Source organism: Alligator mississippiensis, chromosome 1, assembly GCF_030867095.1.
Source record: "Alligator mississippiensis isolate rAllMis1 chromosome 1, rAllMis1, whole genome shotgun sequence".
NCBI lineage: Eukaryota > Metazoa > Chordata > Crocodylia > Alligatoridae > Alligator > Alligator mississippiensis.
The window spans coordinates 181,868,737-181,888,608 of record NC_081824.1 but is presented as its reverse complement, the minus strand read 5'-3'; the positions used below and the strand labels follow the sequence as shown (position 1 = coordinate 181,888,608).

Here is a 19,872-nt window from a genome sequence, read left to right as displayed (position 1 = left end):
TTTTCTCCCTGCCATCTATTTTCTCTGCAGTTGGGTTCAAGGCAAGCCTTGCAAGTTACAACAGACTGCCAGAGATGTGTCAATACCTAGCACAATTCCACCAATGAGCAAAATAAAAAGGCTTCTCATCACAGAGAGCAACTGCTTTGAGAAACAAATTTCTAATCTCTGCCAATACCACCTGCTGCCTCTCCAGACACAGAGTCCCCAGGCTATTAATGACATTAGGGACGAAATCAATCTTTCAAATGAAAAAGATTAAAGCACTAGTCTCCTAGTATTCTAAGTAAGCCCAGTAAGAAGTCATTTTTCAACAGCAAGATTAAAAACAATACATTTTAGTCTCAACTCAGATATGATGCTGTCACAACTTGCTTATAATGGGAGATATCTTTTATTAAGATCTGAAAACAGGGGCATTAATCTTAATGTGCTCTAGTTTCTTAATAAGAAAACTGATGCTGGTACCACCACCATGGTTATTCTTCGCATTTCAAGGGAATCTCTCATGTTGCCTCTCTGTTTCTGCAAACAATTCTCTTTTTGTCTGTGTAGAAAATTTGTCTGCAGTATAAGTAAAATGACACAAATCTATTTTAAGCACTCTTGCTGCCAATGGCTATTTATTAAATACTTATTATGAGCAACAGATGGGGAAAGAATGGAGTTGGTTTGAAAATGAGTGGGTTAATTCAGCACTCTGTTTTTACTTTGGTTACTCAAGAAACTGAGGGTTTTTCCTTACTTCAGGCCTGCTTCACTAATGAATTTTATGCTAATCCAGTCTAAGAAATCCTCAGCACTGCAGGATCTGCATGGAACCCATGCAGGCCAGTGTTTAGATTTGAGCTTGCCATTTGAGTTGTTGATGGTGTAATCAATAACCCTCAAATTCTCGGAGCCATTTTCAAATCAAACAAACTACATTACAAACAGCCTTTTAAAATCACTCAGTTATTGAGGATTGAGCAACTGGTCATATTACCAGTTCTTTTATCAGCATACTTTTTCTCAATACTTGCAAGAATAATAAAAACAGCACTATTGTAACAGGTCTTTTCCAGAAGCTGCTGAATACCTTTGGCTTCCAATGAACAGAAGAGTGCTCAGATCCACACAGGATCAGATACTAAACTACACAAGATGCGTTAATGTGCATTAAAATAGTAAAATTAGGCTAATCGCACCTAAATTTGATACCTGCAAATGCAGGTATCAAATTTAGGCATGATTAGTTAAAGTGCATTACTGCAGGTGTAGAAGTGACCTGGCACTAACTTTAGTGATGAGTCTGCCCAGCCACTAGGGGCACATGGCAGAGCTTCAGGGACCTGTCATTAACTTTAGTGTCAAGTGCATTAAATTTAGTGCCAACTCCCTGCATGTGTAGACACCTGCTAAAAAAAAAATCACTTAATAAGCATTAGCTTACTGCATATTCAATTTAGTCATGCTTAAATACACGTGTAGACGCGCCCTATGAATACTTAATTATAATTGGAATCCTGTGGATCTTTGTAGCTTTTCAAAATCTGTTTCCTGCAAGCTCTCACATACCACACTGACATTCGTTACACGGCTTAAAAGGCACTGTCAAATCAAATATGGCCCCAAAGTTAGTTTACCAAACTTAACACTGATCAAGACATTTAAAATTAAGCATTCCAGTGGACATCCAAAAAAACAATCAAACAATCTCCCTTATGTTTGCAATCCAGATTTCAGCCTGGTGTTAATGCATAAGTCACAAAATGATACTGAACACAAACTAATTAAAACAAACAAAAATGAGGTGGAAAAACCTATTTCATCCTCGAAGACGAGATAAATGTGCAAAATAAACAAACAGAGACAAGTCTATTCCACTTCAAAGATTCTTTTAGTTTTACAAATCTGTGGTGTTATTTGGAAAGGGTATTTTAAATACTGTATTATTTTTAATGTGTAATATTTTTAATTGTAACATCAATAGATTTATTCATGTCTATAACTTCATAATTCTGTTAGGATTTATTACTGAAATTACAACCTTCAGCTTGGAGAATCTAAAATCACCATCTTTTCTGCAAACTGGAGTTTAAAAATGACAGTTTGAGGGTCTCAATTCTTAACTAGGAAGCTCTTCAGTCATGTGTGTAATGCATGTCTTATTTGCCGCTGATTTTGCAGTGTGCCACACGGGGTAGCCTTGATCAAATTACCTTTGTCTAAAGACCCTTGCCTTCCTGCATCTCCTGAGAATTCAGTGCTTCTGGCAATGGTCACAGATGGTAGAAGGTTTATTCTTAGTTTGGATGATTTGCTGGGTGTTTTTCAGCTGACTCATTAACCAGACAAACACCCATCTTTCCCCCGACAGCCGAAACAACAAGCATGTCTGTATAACCGTGGTTCTCAACCTTGTTAGCCTGAAGACACCCCGCTATAATTTTTCTGAATTTAGCAGCACCTCATTTGAGAATCACCGGTAGAAGCATAATCCCCCCACCACACACACACACACACACACACTCCCTCCTGGGATGCTCAATACTGCAGCTGGTCAATGAAGCCTAAGGGATGTGTTCTCCATTTAATCTGATAGCCTTCCACAACTGTTCTTAATGACAGCAGGAGCTGCAAGCTCTCAACAGAGATAAATCAAGCCTCCCTACTCTCCATTGATTTCAGTGAGGGATAATGACAGCTCAGTAACATTTTGGACATGCATAAAACCTTGAGAATCAAGTCCTTCTAAAGCTTCACCTATGCTAGCTATGAGCAAAGCATCCATTTAAGTTAGAGATTTGTATAGAAAGAAATAACAAAAGATGTTCTTGTTTACAGTGTGTGCAGTATAAACACACACAGGAGCTGTCAACTAGTGATGTGTTTTCAGGCACTGGGCCCTTGAATTTTACTTTCTAATCCAGTGGTTCTCAACCAGGGTTCCACAACACCCTGGGGTGCCACCAGATCCTTTTCTGGGTGCTGCAGTACACAGCTCCTGTATGATAAAATGCTATAAAGTAAGTACAGCACCCCATGCCTGCCCCGGCATCCTTCAGACAAACAGCACCCCTGGGTGCTCCCCTGAGGACTGCTGCTGCTGTCCTCCTGCACCCTGACAGCCCCTGTGCCATCTACCCCCATGCTCTGAGCACCCTGTTCTGCCACGGGCAGACAGGCATACACAGGGCTAGGCTTTTCAGCTTGGCTCATCCCCCCATGCTCCTTCCATGCTGTTGTGCAAGTCCCTGGAGGAGCAGCCTTACTGGGGGTCACCCTTGTCCCCTCTGGTACAGACCATGGCAGGGAGAAGGCAGGCAATAGAAAGAGCAGGGCACAGCAGGATGAGGTCTTGCCCCCACCACTCTCACCTGGCACCAGCCTTTTTAGCCTCAACAAACCCCTCTGTAACTTTTCTGAATTTAGATTCTAGCTCAGTGATTCTCAACCAGGGTGACACTAAATTAATTCAAGTTATAGAGAGCCAGGGGTCTAACCTGTTCTCTGTGTGTGCATGTGAAAATGTGAGTATGCTGACATGCGAGTGTAAAAATACGTGTGTGTGTATGCATGAGAGCAAGAGAGAGAATGTGCATGTGTGTGTGAACATGAATGTGTGTGTGTGTGTGGAGAGCAAGAATAGTAATTTTCAGTGATACCAAGAAAGGCCTGAATTATGCCCCTCTCCTTGTTAGTCTGAATCATGGTTATTATCTGTTGAGAGAAACAACAAGAACGCAACTAAGCTGGACATAAGCCTAGGCTGAGCACTAAAATTGGATTCATTTTCAGTGTGGCACTGTCAAATACCTAGAATGAGATTATGTGCTACATCTCCTGATGGAAACACCATGGCATGCACATAACCCACGAAAAGGGAGAAAGGCAGAAAACCAGGTGGCTTTAAACCAACAGGCTGCTCTGACTTGTGGCAGTCTCCACACAGTTACCTGCAGGCTACCCTGCCATTCAGATTGTCATAGCAGTCAGCACTATGACCATATCCCCGATACCAGGCATTGGGAAGTGGCAGGGGTTACAGGGTGAAGCCACTTACTACTTAGATTCTACAGAGGGGCAGAGCATTCCCTCAGAAAAGCTTCCTGCCCATTATGGACAAGTGGATTTTGGATAATGCTGTAGTACTGCACTGTGCACAATGCTAACTGTAGGGGAGATTCTTGGCATTGACATAAATACAATTAACCTTAATGGTGAAACAAGAGACATTGATGTTACCTTTTAAAATAACTAAAGAGGAAGCTGATAGTGCATTACAATTAATGACAATGCACCACAGTTCCATTCTTTAATCTGCAAAGGATGTAACCACACAGCTATTTTTCATCCTGCCTAGTAGGTTTAATTTTCAGGCTGGTGGGTGTTGGACAAGCTATACAAGCTTTGTCTTGGCTTCAACACATGGCACTAGCAATACAAGCAACCTATTTTCCTGACAGTGCATTTTGAACTAAAGACTTAACTTAGAAGCCTATTCTGGGCCTGTGAATTACTGAAGCTAGTGGTCCTCTGGACTGCTACTGCCTCTGGAGCTAGTAGCTCATATTCTCTGAGATGGCAACCATTCTTCTCTCCATCACTGCTGGGGTAGCTTTAGAAGATCCCAGCATATGGCTAGATTTTCAGCGTTTGACACAGAGGAGGCCATCATCAAAACATAGGTGCACTTCAAAAATATAAATATCATCTTAAACGCAGTGCGCAACCCTTCTCATTGCTTTAGTGGTGAGCCTTTGTGATGAAGCCAGTGAAGTTAGATATGGAAAAACCTGGTAATCCTGTGAAGCATACCGCAGCTGTGCACAAAATAAGAGAGTGAGAGATCCCCTTTTACCCCTCTTGCTTGTCATTCTCAGATACGCAGTGCCACACTTAAACTAATACCAGTCAGCTGGATACCAGCCATCTGTACGCCTCTTCAATGTGCAGCCCAAGTCTCCTTGTGTACCAGAAAGGCAACAGAACTTCAGGTTCACTAAGCTGATGTTAGTGCCAATTTGCTACTATACTGTCAGCCAAACTCCTTCTCTGGAGTTAAAGGGAAGCAGGTGGCAATGGAAAAGCTAAGTAAATATAATGTTTGTTTCAAGGTGACTAAAAAATGAATAATGATTTTCTGATGGTGCAGTTAATTTTATAATAGTTCACCATATCCTTCAGTCTTCAAAGCAAATGTTCCATTAAACCCCTGGATGCTTTTCATCCCATTAGTGGCCACTGAGTATCCACTGAGTGAAAGGCATTATTTGTTTCACAAACTCAGTTGGGTTAGCATGACTGTTGTGCTCATCAGGCGTGGGAAATGAGAAGGAGCTACTTAATACAATCTAATCTACTTCCTAAAACATGGAGTCCTGCTTCCCTGAGAGCAACATTCAGGAGACTGTGTACTAAAATCATTCCCTTCTTCTTCACACTAGACCATTATGTTTCTTCCCATCCCTTTTCTCTTTACCCCACAGAAAAGAGAGCAGGTGACCCTTTAAAGGCCAATGCTGGCAATATATTAGTTGGCCACAAGATGGGAGAACCGTGGAACAAGATATATGTTCCATTCCATTCTTGCCGAAGTGAAGGGTTGCCCCATCCCAGATACCTCAAACATCACAGACCAACCCCAAGAATGGCAGGTAAAAATGCCCTTTCTGCCCTACATCAGGATTTCACAAAGGCAGTACTATAACAGCATGCCTCACTCCACTCATTTAGGATGGCTCCAAAACATCTGGGGGTCTCTGGTTCCTGATACAATGAAGTATTGTCTAAATATACTACTGAAGGTAGTTACCTCAGGGCACAGCATAAACAGCTGTACAATGTGAAAAATGATATTTCCAAAGGTAACTTATAAACAGAAAGAAAAGTATTGTTTGTGCCATTCCCTGCTGCTCTCATCAATAATGTTATTAAGGACTCTTCCCTAGCCACCAGCCATGGTTCCTTCAATGCCACCCATGCACTGCCAAACCCCTAAAACAAAGGAAACGCACGGCTAGGGGATTATTCTTTCACCTATCCACACAGCATGTAATTACGTGTGTCTGACAGACCCTGCCACTATAAAAATAACTATCATCCTATATTTCACACTGGCACTACACTACAAAGCTTTAACTCTAACCTCATGCACATATAACTTATTTTAACACAATCCAGTGCAGGGATGACTGCAATGCATACAGCGTCACATTCAAGTAAGGGGAGACAGGTATTAGAATCTTCCACAGAGAGCATTTTTCTCCTAGGAGTATGCCAGAAATTTGCATTAGCATGAACAAATGAAAAGCCTCAAGGGCTTTAAGCAATCTAATTAATAAAAGTCAGTTTATTAGATTGCCATGATCTAAATTGGGTTCTTAAGTGTCTCCACTTAAGGCATTGTAACACCTAGGATTAGAATTGCTCTAGAGGGCAATTCAGTTTAATCAAGATGGGAGCTGAGGATCTCCAACCTGTCAATGGAGAGAAGCACCCTAGACCACTGTACCTAAAAGCACTCAGCACAAAGAATGAAGGGCAGTAGGTGCCTCTAAAGGCAGGCTCTGAAAGCCCAAAGACATCTAGAGTAGGGCACTATACACAGAACTGCCACTTTTCGTAGAAGCTTAGAGACCTGACTCATTCAGTTCATTAGACACCTCTGTTGGGTTGAAATTCATAATGCTTAGTATCACATTTAAGGATAGCAGCCTAATGGTTTCTGCACCTAGGAGCAGGTGATAAAATACTGCCCCACAGCCTGCACATTGGAGCACTTGCACAAAAAGTGGGAAACCTGGGCTCTACATTTTTCCTATCCTGAAGAGCTGGCTATAGAATGGTCTAGATGAAAGGACTTCCCACCTCTACTGCTGAAGCAGGGCCAATGGCAACTGAGCATACAAGAACATGGGGTCAAATGAACAAGCCAGAGGATTCTGACTCTGTAGCTTAGTAGTTAGAGCACTTTCCTTGAGAAGAGTCCTTGAGCGTCTTTGCTGCCAGGGTTGTTTCTGGCTTTTTAGCATTGACTGGCTTATGAAAAGTACAAAAAGAATTCTAAGAGCAAGGGCTGAAATCCAGGGAGGACCATAACCTCTAAGCCAGGGGTTGTCAGCTGGGGTATGTATACCCCCAGGGATACTTAGAATGGTCTTTGGGGGTACATGTGGGTGGGTGGGCGGGCGGAGATGAAGCATGCCTTGTGGCCATGCAGTGGGGCTAAGCCCAGCATGCAGCGGGCAGCATGCCTCCGCCCTGTGCACAAATCCCAGGGGGCATGTGTCCCCCGTACCTCCCCCAGGGTGTACCATCCCCCCCCCCCCATGTCCCTAGATGAGCCGCTCAGGCTCTGATCATCCCACGACCTGACCTTGGCCCCATTCACCCCAGCCCCTGCGCCTGCCTCTGCTCCACTCCCTCCCTCACTGCGAGGACCTCGATCTGGCCCCCCTACAGCCCCTCCCCTTCACAGCTGTGGTTGGCAGTGCTCCACAGCTGCCAGGCTGCAACCCTAGCTGCATGCAGGCTGTGGCTGCATGCCTGTGTCCGTGCACGTCCCCTGCTGCAGCTGCCTGGAACCCATACCCAGGCTGCTCTGAGGCCCTCTGCACTGCCACTGCTGCCCTGTGTTTGGGCGGGGAGGCTAAGCCCTGTTACCCCCAGCCTTCTGCCACCTATGCTGAGCACCCAAAGCAACCCAAATCTGAATTGAACCAAACCCTAGAAACAAGTATCTCAACACAACAGGAAAACTTATTTCTATGAAATTTTACAACCTTTACTGACTTAAAGGGACAAAAGTAAGAGATGAGGATGCTGAACTGTGTAGCTATCCACAAGTACTATTTGTTTTACTTAATGAGAATTTGCAAAAAGAATCTTGCTGAGGGTTGAATATAACATAACTAACAGGCAGTTGGGTAGCTTTACATCTAAAGCTCACCAGTTCTTTTCAGAAAGCAATAAATTAAACTCAACCCATTTTGCAGCTGAAGAAGGGGAAAGAAAGGTGATTTAAGAGACTTGAAAGATCACATAGCAAGTCTATGATAGTTTGGAGTAGGACCCAGGTCTCCTGGCTATGTGTTGCTTCTAGCCACCAAATCCAAAGTGCCTGAATTCTGTGAAAAAACCTTTCTTTTAGCTGGAATTGTAAGTGGCAATAAGAACCATTTACAGGGTATGCTGCATGTCCACACTGTGAGGAGCACTTATTCCTGATAGAAACTCTGGAAGGGGTTGCATAATTAAGTTTTTAATGAAAATCTGCTTTTCTAGTTTACTTCTGCCTTCTGAAAATTGCCACCCTAGAGGCAAACAATGCGAGTCCAGTTGAAAGCACTTTCCCATCCTGCTTTAATAATAGCTTCATAGAAACTAATTGTTCAAGGAAGGCAGGAAGCAATTTATAATCAATTACCCTATATTGGGGTTCCCCGATACTGCAGCTGTAAATAATGGGCTTGGTTCTGCAGTCCTTATTCAGGCAAAACTCCCATGGAACATTCAGAGTGGCATTCACGGCAGGACTCAATAATGCTGGCACTTGCAGCAGTGCAGTTTGAGAAATGCTGATGTTAATGAAAAACTTTAATTTCAAATACATGTCACAGTTTATCCATGACAAGACCCTCCACCCTCCTCCTGATTTTTCACACATACACGATAGACTAAATAAGTGTAACTCTGAATTACATATATTACTGATGTAGGAAGAAAGTAAATGGGATTTGAGTGCACTCCCCATATTGTAAAACAGGGACCCTTAGGGCACTTGCACATATGACAATGTCAGGATGTACACATGAAAAAAATTCCTTTTGTGTGGCTTAATGGCATCACACAGTACATGTATGCGAGTTTTGGGGGTTTGAAATGAGTGCACCGTTGCAAACTAAACTACAACGCAGTGTAGTTTAGTTTGCAATGTTGCAACTTGGAACATTGCAGCTATTAGTCAGCTTGCCCCCTGGCTGCAGGAGAGGTGGACAGGCTCCCTAGAAAAAAGGATCGGGCCCCTCGCTACTTCTGCCTTCAGCAAGTTTCTGCAGCCAGCAGAATGCCTAGGGCTGCCTGGGAACTTGCCTAGGGCCTGGGAACTTGCCTAGGCAGAATGCCTAGGGCTTGCCCCTGGGGCAGTGTGGGAAGGCAGCAGGAGGGCAGTTGGGTGTGCTGGCAGCTGGAGAAGGTGTCAGGGATGGTGCACAGGGCTGCCCGGGTAGGCTACTAGCTTCCCCAAGTCTGGCCAGGCTTCCAGTGCCCCTTGCACCATCCCCACTGCCTTGTCTGGCCACCAGCACACACAGCCACTCTCCTGCCACCTTTCTGCACTGCCCCAAGGGCAAGTCAGCCCATTCCCGGATGGCCCCAGGCATCCTGCCAGCCGCAGAAGCCTGCTGAAGGCAGAAGCAGTGAAGGTCCCAATCCTTTTTTTTCTGCAGAGCTTGCCTGCCTCTCCCATGGCACAGTATATAATGACTGTTATATACAATAATATATATACAATGATGGAATAATAAAACTCACCACTTCAATTAAAAACTCACCATTTCAATTTAGGGGACATGGAATGCAACCCTAAGGACTAAAATTCCATCACATGTACAAGCACCCTTAGTGTTTTTTGGCAAGGTCAAGTTTTAAGACATCCTTGGGCTATGGTAGTAGCACAGGGTCATTTGGCACTCAGAGACTGCAACAACAGCAGGTTCTGTAGTAGTCAGTCATAACATTAGGCTACAGACAGGTTTTTGGTTTTGGGAGGATTTTTTTGTCTTTTTCTATAAATAGATTCCTTAACCTTAATAATGGCCTCTTCAAAGCCTCCAGATCCTGAATACCTGGTCTTACATCTCAGGCTCCAGATCTGCATACAAATAAACCTAGGCTCATTTAGCTACTCACAGTTTCCTGCACATGCAATTGAGATCATTTAGGCATCTCACTACTTGAACTGCATTTGCAATCAGGAACTGTACTCAGTTGTCTAAAAGACAGCAACTGAATTCACAAAGACACAGAGGCAGGAAACTCTATTGAGCCCAGTTTAAAAACCAGGCCTTTCCCTGGCTAGTGATGTCAACAAAGTTATTCCAGGGTGCCCCATTCCCTCCCCCACCCCACACCTTTCGCTAATACTTTCACCATATGCAAGAGACATGGAACTGCTCATAATGATATATGAATACTGGATCTTAACCTGTTTTTTTCAGATATTTGCTATATGGCCATATTAATTTAGTTTTATTGGGACTGCACAGAAAACAAGCAAGAAGAAAACAGAATGGATCCAGATAAGTCAACCCTTCACACTTGAGGGTTGTTACAAGAAAATTCCAGGATTAGAAAATGCCAAGGAAGCAGAGGTCAAAGGAGTACAGAGCTTAAAAAGGACTCTCTGAATAAAGGAAGCAGTTATTGGGGAGCTACCTGGGAAAACCAGACTGATATAGGTAAGGCACCTGCTAAAGGTTTCTGAAGAAACTAGGTCTGTATAGGTCACAATTCAGAGATGGAAGTGCATTAGGTAAAAAAGGGTCATGTGACGTTACACTTGGCATGTGTTAGATGCACTCAAAATGCGAGCGACTGCACATTCAAGCAGTAAGACACCCACTAAGTGTAATCATGTCACATCAAAGATAGGAGTTTTCATGTGAGAAGTATCTCAAGATTGTACTAAGTAATAACATGTTCAGCTATCATTGGACTGCCCCACAGGGATATTATGAGCAATATGTGGTCATCACCCAGCCATGACACCAGCCAAGGACCCCTCTGCTGTACCAAGCCTCCAGGTGAGATGAAGAAAGCCAGACATATCAGAAGGAAGGATCCTGGATCTTTCACTTGTCAGGTTCCTCTGGGATTAAGTTGAAAGTTGGGTGCCCACAGCCCTGAAGGGTCCTGTGGCTGGGACCAATAACCAGTGAGCTGTGCATGTTAGAGATCATAGTAAACATTACCGTAAGACTGCTCAGAGCATGTTCTAACTTTAACACAACGCAGATTTAACACATACTGGGTGCATATACACATGCAATTAAGGTGGAACAATAAACTCCAGTGCACTTCATGCCAGAGTTAACTGCTCCTGGGTGCAGTGTCTATACTTTTGCCCGGGACTGCAGCACTTTGAGCTGGGGTGGAGCAGCTCTGGACTGGCAGGAGGTCTAGGGGATCACCTCCGGGCTCTGGGTGGCAGCGGTGGGAGACAGAAGGGCTGCCTGGGGCACAAGGGTGCTAAAGTGCAGGGCTAGGTGGCAGGCAGCCCCTGCACTTCAGCACTCTCATGCCCCAGCCAGCCCCTGTCACTGTCTACACGTGCATTTCTATGTATGTAAGTACTCCACTGACAGTACTCTCATGGCTCGTTAATTCATTTACTGCGCTTTAATATCGGTGCACATGTAGATGGTGACAATTTACTGCAGAACTAGTCTACTCTGTAGTAAAGTGCATGGGTAGATGCACCCACTAAGTGTCCCATGCAACAAGGCCTATAGACACATACTTAGACTATTTATTGCTTTAAAACTGTTTTCTCCAAGTGCTTTGTTCATACCAGCACAATGAACAATAGCTTGAGTTAAACAAGGCAACGGCTTCAAACTCCCATTGGGAAGATCCAACATGCCAATCCCAGTGAGATCTGCTGGGTGAGTACATGTTACCTTAATGCTTAATCTAAGTGTGGAGTGAGAGAATCCACCCCAGGAGTAGAAAGGGCATGAGACTTATGACTGACCTGAGAGGGTGCACAAAGGGAGCTGAGGAAAGAAACAGAAATCAGCTAGCCTGGCAACCAGGACACCCTGATTCAAGGCCAGCAGGATCTGAGAGCACTGATGATAGCATTTTGATGGCAGTCCTTTGACCAACTATGTCCTGGTATTTTCTCCTATTAATTTAGCTAAGTCTGAAATGTTGATTTCCATGGCTGAAAGAGAACCAACATATTTAGCATGCAACTTTTTTAGATAATACAGCTATAGGGGCAGTTCTTCAGCTGATGTGCACTGTGCAGTACTATAATTTCAGTCACTTGAAGTCAACAGAGCTTCACCAATACATGTCTGCTGAGGTGGAGGTCCAGAGACTGCAGTAAGTGGACCAAAAGTCACTAAATATACCCTTGATGCACAAGTAATATTTTTATCCTCAGCAAGACAGTATAGCATGCTTGTTCTGAGAGCTGCACTGTCAGATAAAATTTAAACTCAATATTATCAGACAGCCCTCAGGGAGAGACCTGGTCTGCTTTCCCCATCTAATGCTTAGCACATTTGGAACACTATAAATAAAATGTAACATGCATCTGTTGCAAATGTGAAATTTAAGGGTAAAAATTATGGCTTCATAAAAGAATTGTGATGTCTAGCTAGTTTTGGAAATGCTAGAGAGTTTCTGAGGGGAACACAGGTGATACAGCAGGTGTAAAACAGTGATTTACTTTGACAGCCCTGTATATCAAAACTGAAACAAAAGACATAAAAAGAATGGATTACAAGTTGTTGTTCTATTGCCTTTTTTGCAGTGCTATGAACAATGCAAGGGGCATCAACTTCAATCACAATGAAAAGCAAAAGTGATTCCTTCATTGCAAAGAAGGAACCATCACTTTGAAATATAACATTGTTTTAGAGACTAACCGTTTCCCCCAATGAAGACTGAAAAATCAGTTAATTTCAAAATAAAAAGGTTTATTTCCCCTAGATGTTTTCAGATACTGCATTTGGAAATGATTGGAACACACACATAACTTGGGACCAAATTTTGAAGTCTACACTGACTTGATTAGATTATAAACTCTTAATTCTGGGCTTTACTCTCCCATTGAAGTTAATATACTGGAAGCTTGTGGAGGCTAGAACCTTGTCTTCTTATATGGGTCTATCAAGTGCCATGGCACCCTTAACCTGCCCTAATTAGTGAAGTCAATGAAAAAAACTGTTAAAAGAATGCTCAAATTGCTAAGTCAAGTACTTAAAAGTTAGGAAATACCAGAATGACAGATGTCCATTCAACTTTTATTTACCTCACCCTGGCCATAAGCACCAGGATAGGGCGTTTATAGATGTGCTCCAGGAGGTGGAGGGGAGCGGGACACTTTAATTAGCAAGCCGCATTAATTAGAAGCACCACGTATATCAGCATCCCAGCACTGGAAAATGGTGGTGGGGTGCTTTGAGCTAAAGCTCATAGAACAAGCTTTAGTTTAAAGCTCCCTCCCACCATTTTTCAGTGCAGAAACGCTGATACATGTGACACTGGAGGCTGGTGAAGTGCAGTAATTTCTATGCTCCAGTAGACTTGATTAATCAAGTCTGCTCCAACACATTGGATTCACAGCACTTTGGACCAGCCTCACTGCACATCTGTAAGAGCCCATACTGTCTAAGGACTCCTGCTGTATGCCAGGTGATTATGTAGGTTAAAGGACTGTACCATAATGCATACTTGCAAGTGGACAAAATTAGGGTTGCACAATCAAGGACTTCCGAGTCCTTGATTTTGTGACCTTATTTTTTTTTTAATGCAGGTTTCTTATACAATTGCTTTAGTAATTTTTTAATTTAAAATGTTATCATAAGAACCATATTCACTTAACATGAGTCATTAGGCTGTTTTTGATCTTTTGATCCACCACATGTAGTTACCCATTATAGTAATGGAGTATCTGGTAGTAGTAGGAAGATATTTTGTTCTGTGTGGAACTGTGATGGAAGCGGGGGAAACACGCCCTCTGCCAGTGGGTTTCACAGCAATACTGGATTCAGTTGCAGCACATGAAAGGGTCAGTATTTAGTGGTTACAGACAGTTCTAACCCTGCACACCCAGGGCACTTACAGAAGTTACATGTTTTGCACAATGAGGTCCCTGAGAGCACTCTACAGCCATAATATAACAAACATTCATGGCTGCAGAGCACTTTTAAAATAGCTGATTACATGAAAATTAACCATTGTTAAATCAGGTATTAGACTGCACATTAGGGCAGAGCACCTTCAGGAACAGGCTCCCTGCAAGGGTTAATTTTGAGTGATTACATCCACATCCCATGCACCTTTGTGGGGCTGTCACAGATAGGAAGAGTCTCATCCCTGCACAGCAGGGAATGGAGGAGAAGGGAGTAGGAGAAAGGCAGCCAGCCCCGCTGTTAGGGTGCTCATGCCAGGAGCTGGTGCAGGGAAGGGAAATCCATGCTTCCCCAGCACGTGGGCCTGAACCAGCTTTCCCCAAAGACCAGCAGGGGTAGCCGGGCTGGGCCCACATAGCAAGGGTGCTTGGATTCCCCCTCTGCCCCAGCTCCCAGCACCAGCAGCCAGGACTGCTGTCAAGGTGTTCACACCAGAAGCTGGGGCAGAGACAAATCCAAGCACCCCTGCCAGGGGGCCTAGCCCAGCTACTCCTGCTGGGGTCTTGTGGGGGAGGCTAGCCTAGGCCCACATGGCAGGGAGCCTCAGATTCCCAGCCCTCCACCCTTCAGGTCCTGGTGCAGCAGCTAAGGCAGGGCACAGGGAAGACTGCATGCGACCTGCTGCAACCACCAGTGAAGCTGGACAGATCACCCCCACCCCACTACAGAACAATTTTGCTAGCTGCCTGCTCGCTCTGCATGGTGGATGCCCCCCAGAGACAGCTCCCTGACAGGGGAGAGTCCTGGGGAGAGGGAATGCTTTCTTGGCAGGGAGGAGTGGGGACCCAGCAGGCATAGTCAGCAGACATCTGGAAAAATTGCAATACAAGGGAGTGGGGCAGCATTGGCCTGGGGAGCCAGCAGAGTATGCTGTGAGGCCTCTGACAGCACCCCCTACCTCCTGGCCTCAGCCAGTGCCTGGAGGCTCTAAGCCCCCACCTTCAAATGCCTCACGTCTGTTAAGTTTGATTGTGCTGTACCTTTAAGTGCTTTGTGTAAAGTGCAAATGTTATGGGTGCGATGGGAAGTGGCTTCCAATCATTTGTGTAAGTGCTCCCATTGTCTCCCTCTTCTCTTTTGGACTCATTTCCCCCTACCAGCTCCTACCCCTGACCCCTCCCCACCTAATATCCATCTAAAACACCTAACACCTCTCCCTGTCTGCCTCTTCTCTGGCTTCTGTACCCCATTACCCTCCCTCTGCTTCTGGTCCTACCCACAACTCCTCTTATCCACCTGAATACCGCTCCTAACCTTTCCCTTCCGCAGCTCCTGTCCCTCTTCTTCCACCTCCCATTCCTAATCTTCCTTCTCCCTCAAGTTCTTGCCAATAGCTCCTTCCCCTGCATCCTTTTCCTCTTTACATTTTTCCCCACTGCATTCTAGTCAGGCTGTTCCTCATTCTCTTTCAGGCGTCCATGGCCTAAGCATGGGAAACAGTGAGGGCAGTTTTGCTTTCAGTTCAGGTGTTGACCTCCATAGGGGCAGCTAGCAGCCGAGGGAAGCAATTGCAGGAAAAATCCCAGCTAGTGACTGGGGTGGCATGTGTACAATCTGGCCAGTAAGCAGGGATGGCAAAGGGAGAAAACATGCCTAGTGCAAGTGCAATCTCCTCTAAGTGCATACAAATGATTTCTCAGTCTTATAACATGGCGAGATGTGCCTGGATTTTCTGAAGAACAGCACAAGGGATGCCCTAAATTCAAAGGCCATATTTCAAACTTTTGCTTCAAACACTGTTTATCACCAATTTCGAAAAGTGCTTCGTCTTCCCAGGCAAACAACTGTAAGAATTTAGCATTGGCAAAACAATGTGTTTTACCCTCACCTCGTTCTCAGAAGCATCTGAGCCATTTTAGTTCCAACAACTTTAACAATTCAGCTTGAGGCAGATACTTGAAATAGAAAAATTCAAATCTGGGTGGTTTAAGTTTGGCAATGCCATAAGCAAGTGAAAACAGGTAAGCAATGGACAACTTTAACTATAGACACTGTGCTCTTCACTGCCTAGAACATTTTCCCTTATCAGATATAAAACAGCTGTTTCTAAACAGCTGCTTCATACCACCACAGGGAAGGCTGCATTTCAACACTGGGTAAAGCAATTTCCATACAGAATATGTGAAAGAAAACATTTAGGTTAATTATAAGGAAAAAAAACTTCCTCCCCAACAGCAAGAACTGCATGAGTAGAAAAGAGTCTCCCATGAGACCTGGTGAAGCTCCATGCATGGAAGCACTAAAAATTAGACCAGTTTAAACATTAAAAGCATATCATAGGGCAGAATCCTGTGTTGGTGGTGAAAGGCTGAATGAGATGAACTAATAGTTTCTTTCCATCTCCAGTTATTTTGATTCTACATGTAAAGTACACCAAATGCTTTGAGAGCCTTGGGAATACAAAACACCTAGTAAAGTATATATAGAAGCGTTAGTTATGAAACAAATACTACAGCTATACAAGTAGGGGCAAGGGGGAAGAAAGCCAAATGATTTCCTGGTGTAGCTCCACCCATTTCAGCAGAGTTACATCTGAAATTAATTTAGCTCATGTGGTTTAGAAAGAGGCAAAATTCATAAGGTTCTCAGACAACATGTGTGATTGCTGCTGTTCCAGACTCCATGGGATCTGAAAGCTCATGTTTAGATGGAGAGTCAACTGCAATGTAACCAAAAGTGTGGCATGTGCAACAAAATGAACATTTTTGTGCTTTGAGGTAGCACAGAGCACAACTAAATCTTTATTTTCCAAAACTGGGATAATCATTATAAAGTCTGCTATTAGACTGCAGAGAGGTTTAGTAAAGATACCTCAAATACCTTTTTAATGCAGTTTGCAAATTGTTGAGGCCTGCAGACAATGAAGAGGAGGAAACTATAATCAAAATTGCTTGCAGTGAAATACAAGCAGTACAAATGTTTAGTAAAGCATTATAGTATTTATTTGCTTTTAATCAATTCCATATTAAAGAATAAAACAGGACATTTTGTTAAATTAATTTAGTATTGATCAATGAAAATAAATTAATGGAATTAATTTGCCATTTGTATATCTCCTCCATGAAAAATGTTGTTGGGTACATTATAATACAAAGATAGTTGTAATATATGGTAGGTACATTGCAAAGTGGGGTTGGTACATTCAGTAAGAGCTGCAAAATAACAGACGTGAAAGGAGAATTATAGTTGGAAACAGATCTCCTTAGAGTCTGATGCTCCTTCATTAAGTCACTTAGGGCAAAATAATCAAATGTGGGTGGAAGTTTAAAAACTGAATTCTAAAATGAAAATGAAAAATGGAAGTTTAAAACTGTGCTGTGCCCCACTTAAAGCACTCCTCCTTGACAGCTCTGAAATGAAATGGTCAGCTGGGGTCTTACAATGCTATTGATCATTGTTCCCCCACAGAAACTGGAAGGACCCCAAATACCATAGAACCCATTCTTGGAGGTGTTGGGTACTTATCCCAATCTTTTGTGGCTTGCTTCTCCCCAGAGTATATGAGATTCCAACTAGAAATCACCAAGAAAAGTTTTAGTTGCAATATAAAAAGAATTGTGAAAAATGTAACAAGGGGGAAGGATAAGCCAGAACCTTGTAAAAACTAATGCGTCTTACAGAAGCTGCATGGTATGCCTACAAATAGCCTTAAATAGTTCTCTTATCACCATGAGGAATTACTGACGATGGTCACATGGACTCATCATTTTAAGCCTTGCTATACCAGCTGTAAAAAACTGGAATCTTACTTTGTCCAAAAGTAGATTTATAAAAAATAGCCACATGCTGTGTCCTACAGTTCGAGCATGGGCAATAAGGTGCTGCTTATCTTTGGTTTCCCTTGCTTGAGACACCCAGACAACAATTTTAAGGAATATACTCTGAAGTAGCTGAATGGGTAAGTAAATTAGTCTGCCTGTGGGAAAAATAAAGCTTGTTGAAGCACACTTAATAGCTTTTAATGACTATTTTACTGGTTCCTTAAACCCCTTACTTAACTAAAACTGCACTAGTCCTACTTATTGCCTATTGCTTGCTCTTCTGGGCCAAATATGGGACACATCCATTTTGGGTTCATTTCCTGGTTCTGCCACAGACTTGCTGTATGACCTTGAGCAAGATTTTTTTTTTCTCTCTCTCTTCTCTACTTCAGTTCCCCATCTTTGAATTGGAGACTTTGATACTTATCATGTCTATTCAGAACACAAGATTTTCAGGGCAGAGTTTCTCTTTCGCTCTCATATTTTAAAGTACCATATTTCATGGTGTATAAGTCGAGATTTGATGCCAAAATATTTCCCCTTAAATTTCCACCTCATACACCATAGCAGTACTTTAGCCAGACTCTACGCTGTCTCCCTACCACATCAGGAGGTTGCATGCTGGCATCTAGGGGCTTCCCTGGTGCTGACTGAGGCCAGGCGAGGCTCCTGCCTCCCCCCTGCTCCTGCCCTGGAGCTAGGCTGGGGGCCCAAACCCCATGTCCATTGAGTCTGGCCCAGGGACACTTACCCACAACCCAGTGGCTGCCCTGCAGGTATATGTTGGTCAGCAGGATGGAGCCACCGCTCGGCAGTGGAGGAGCCACAGCGCCACCACCCACCCCCAGCAGCACCAGTGCAGAGAGCAGCAGCAGTGAGTGGCTCCCCACCAGCAGCACCAGGGTGCAGAGCGGCAGCAGTGAGCAGTGCTTGATGGGCAGGAGCCACTCATAGCCCCCCAAGCTAAGCTCTGCAGCTGGCCACCCGGCTGCGGCTCATGGGCTCTAGCTGCAGCGGTGAGGTTGACTTATAAGAAAATCCTAACTTCTTTGATCAGAAATATGGGGCCGACTTATACACTGTGTCAACTTGTACACATAAAATACGGTACCTAGCTCAACAGAGGCCTGGGTGTTGCTCTGATACAAATACTAAATCATAGAATCATAGAAGTAGGGTCGGAAGGGACCTTGTAGATCTTCAAGTCCGCCCCCCTGCCTGGGCAGGAGGGAAACTGGGCTCAAGGGACCCCAGCCATGTAGGCATTGAGCCGCTTCTTAAAGACCCCCAGAGTAGGAGCCAGCACCACTTCCCTTGGAAGTTGGTTCCAGATCCTAGCCGCTCTAACTGTGAAGTAGTTCCTACGGATGTCTAATCTGAACCTACTCTCCAACAACTTATGGCCGTTATTTCTTGTTATCCCGGGGGGTGCTAGGGGAAACAAGGTCTCCCCCAAACCCTTCTGGTCCCCCCTAGTGAGTTTATAGATGGTCACAAGGTTCCCCCTCAGCCTTCTCTTGTGAAGGCTGAACAGGTTCAGGTCCCGTAGCCTTTCATGATGATTTGAGGGTGCTAAAAACCCAGCCCTGTACATGGCAAAACTACTAGTCAATGGGAGTTTTGCCACATACTTTGACAGGAAAAGGGACCAGTAGTTTGATTTTCATCTGTGGTAAAGAGGAGCCAGGAAGTGATGCATACAGCATTTTCTGTTTAATCCACTTCTGTATATGGGTTTAATGCTCTTATCTAGCTCATTAAAGACTCATTTCTACTTTATCCTACTTTATGTTGTACTCTCCTTAAATGCTTTGATGATATCTGACAGAGGCTTTTCATATGATGATTATTTTTTAGTTATGTATTTCATGTGCTACTAAAAGAAATAAAACAAGAACAAATATTTATGCAGGGCTACTTTGTGATTCTGTTCCTGATTTTAAGAGAGATTAAATCATAAAATCAGTTCCTGTACTTGAAACCTCTTAAGCGCACAGTCATTTCTGGATTCAAGAACCTGGATTGCTATTTAAAAATAAGCGATAAGAAACTCCATTACTGCATTACTTTTCACTAGTACATCCAGGATTCTCAATGCAAAGTCATGCAGCATGAACATGTGTATACACCTGGCATACCAGCTGAACTGAGACAGGTTACTCATCAGTATTTAAGAGTGCTTTCAATTCAAAAGGGAATTG

The 19,872-nt window shown here is 43.7% G+C and overlaps 1 protein-coding gene across 7 annotated transcripts in view; it reads right to left on the bottom strand.

The window, feature by feature from the left end:
* SUSD4 (sushi domain containing 4) overlaps window positions 1–19,872 on the bottom strand; it is a 144,608-nt gene that overhangs the window by 11,871 nt on the left and 112,865 nt on the right. The gene's annotated exons all lie outside the window — the stretch shown is intronic.